Source organism: Rhipicephalus sanguineus, chromosome 2, assembly GCF_013339695.2.
Source record: "Rhipicephalus sanguineus isolate Rsan-2018 chromosome 2, BIME_Rsan_1.4, whole genome shotgun sequence".
Taxonomy (NCBI): Eukaryota; Metazoa; Arthropoda; class Arachnida; order Ixodida; family Ixodidae; genus Rhipicephalus; species Rhipicephalus sanguineus.
In genome coordinates, this window is record NC_051177.1 from 29,444,675 (window position 1) to 29,448,006 (window position 3,332).

Sequence of the window (3,332 nt, forward strand, 5' to 3'; positions counted from 1 at the left end):
AGGTTGTCCCTCGGCGGATGCGAGGAGATTCACAAAGCATTTTATTTCTTCCTGTCAGAAATAATCGCAATGACTGAAACGTCAAGCGATGCAAACTTCAGCAATACAACACTAGAGGCTCCCGTTTAAACTGTCTTATGTTGAAAGGGGCTACACAACACTAATTCGCTCTCTTTTACCGCTAACAGAATAACAACCTAAAATATGTTTCATTGGCTTGTTGCAAAGTGTCGAATATCGCAATCATGCTGTTCAAAAATCAACGCGAAGAAAAAGAAATCCACGGACACTTGTTCCTTCTAAGGCGATTTGCCAGCGGAGCTGCTAAACACCATGACAAACGGTACCAAAACACTTCTTCGGAATCCCTCAAAGGAGAAGAAGGCTCATCAAATAGAAAATTATATTCCACCCTTTTTTAGCACAAATACAAGGAAATCAATACGGATTTCTCAGAAAGGAAAGGTGCCCCGTCGGTGATAATTATGAATTGTTATCGCGCCACAACTTCCCAACGCTGTGAAGCGCGCACACGCTATGCTTAAAACTGCGCCCTGTACCCCTGTATCGGGAGAGAGGTCCTCATAAGTCAACAGGTCAGGCTGGTATTGCATATCCTCGGGATCGGCCGCATTTTGTGCAGAATGACTACAACGGGCAATGATACCGAAAATGCCAGCCAACGTTCCCCTAAGAACACCACTCTTAAGAAAAATAGTCGCTTACTTGAATGTGGGCTTCCATAGATTTCTTAGCGAATCCAAGGTTTCTTAAAGAATGGAAGCAGTAACTCCGGTTCACTTGCCATGGTTCTCCATTTAGTGACGTGATGCCTTTTTTTAAAGGCAACAATAAGTGAGTTGAAAATTAGAAGTAGAATTCCGCAACATGAGTAGCAGCCGCAGTTGCACGAAAGCGAAAGAGTTAGGAGGCGAGTGCTACAAGACGAAACATTTCTAACCTTTTACTCCCAGATAACCCAAGATGAAATCTTTGGGCCTATAAAGCACGTCCGAGTTCGTGAGCCCCGCTTTGATAGAGTTGAGGTCATTCAGTACCACGACTTCCCTACATCCGAGTCGGAGCCTGCAAATACCACATAGCAGGTCGCACAACGACACTGAGCCACTGCAACCACATTGAGTCAGCACAAACTAACTATGCACTTGAGAACAAAGAAACCTGGCAGTACAAAAAGAGTATTCCGCAGAACGTGTTGCACCGCCGAGACCTGAATCGCATCCATGTCGCGTTCGCTCATGCGTCCACATACGCATGTGCATGTGGCTGCGTGACTGTTCCCGTTAAGACGCAGACTGACAGATACCGAAGGCAGCACATCATTTGCAACGCGGCTTGGGATTGTAGCTGCGGCACCTTCTCGGCCCGTGGCCAAGCAGCGTTTTTGCGATGCGCAACACAAAAACGCTGTTGGGGTTTATGAGGAACACTCGACTTGACGAAAGTTTGTGAATGACTCTTTTGTTTACATAGGTGTGTTTGTCACCGTACGTATTATTTGTGCGTATATGCTATCGTTGTATCTATCATAGTCATCACCCGACTCCTGGAGTAGCAAGCCAGGCAATAAACCAGGCTAATATCTCCGGGAATATCATTAAGGATTGCTATCTATCTATCTATCTATCTATCTATCTATCTATCTATCTATCTATCTATCTATCTATCTATCTATCTATCTATCTATCTATCTATCTATCTATCTATCTATCTATCTATCTATCTATCTATCTATCTATCTATCTATCTATCTATCTATCTATCTATCTATCTATCTATCTATCTATCTATCTATCTATCTATCTATCTATTCGATAGTTGTCGTTCAAGTTAAGAGCTATATTAAATAAATATGATAACGGAGCAGAAACTGACTTAAGAGCCAATTAACTGTCAAGATAGGTAAATAAGATGAGTTGATTAAGCTCACTGAAAGATTTTTAGCAGCTGGAATCGTTGCTGCACTTGGTGGAGCAGATCTCAACCGTGACCTTAGAGATCCGCTTCGGCAGCGCGCACAACACGAAGTTAACCCAAGGAATATACACAACAGAGCACACTAACGCTATATGTGCCGGTGCCACAACCAGACACCTGAGTCAAGCATTAGGGTCGTCTCGAGAATTTTTTTCGCATTCATTATGTTTATTGCGTTGATCTCGGACCTCAAAACGTCGCCGTCATTCTACAGGGCAGCTTGATTCCTTTCAACTTCCAAGCAAACTTTTAAGCATAGGTTCAAGGTTCGTGCCTCATTCGAGCCATCATTCTTCGTGCACCTACCTTACAATGGGACCATACTTATCACTGAGTTCCTTGAATGCCTCGTGGTATGGCTTCCGTATGAAAGGCAAGTAGCCGAGCATCGGGAGCCCTCTTGGGCCTGGCGGCAGTTTCTTTTCTTGTTTCCTGCTTGTCACTATGAAGAGTCGCAACACCGACGACGTAAAGCAAAACACCGCCAAGCAAGCTGTGACCACTAGCCAGCAGTTTTCCCACATAGCAGTCTGAAAGAAATTTTAATAAATATTATGTCGAGCCGCCACGATAGTCTAGTGGTTATGGGAACTCGACTGCTAACCCGAAGGTCGCGGGATCGAATCCCAGTCACGGCGGCTGCATTTTCGATGGAGAAGAAAATGTTTGATGCCCGTGTACGTAGATTTAGGTGCACGTTAAAGAACCTCAGGTGGTCGCAATTTCCGGAGCCGTCCACTACGGCGTCTCTCATAATCATATCGTGGTTTTGTAAGGCTAAACCCCATACATTATTAATAAAAATCATGTCCAAATAAGTTGTATGTGGTTGCGTGAGGCCCCACTCATTGCTAAGTTGCAGCATGGACAACCTACCGGCAGTGACACGTTCTTTTACGCATAAGCGCATAACCATTACGCTCCTACATCAATCCACTAAGCCCCTATATCTTTTGTGTACACGAAAGGGCAGTTTTCATAATGGGCTCCCCGTAACACAAATTCGTTCTATCTTCTTTCGCTAACTGAATACCAGCCATTGCACTGTCTTGTTGCAAAGTGTCCGAACGTCGCAATCACGAACAATGTGTTTCTGAAAGGTTCAGGCCATAAATGACCGGACTATTTCCGGACGTTTGGCAGTGCCTTTCGCTCAAATGCAAGTATTACCCTGCAATTCTTTCATATGTTTGTCGTAATAAATTTGGCAAGTACTGCTTTTCTTCGGGGTTGTCAGTACTTTTGGCTGTAATCAGCAACACATATCGGTACTTTATTCAGCGATACCTTTCTTTTTGCTCTGCAAATTTGATGAACCTTGCTGCGAAGGAGAG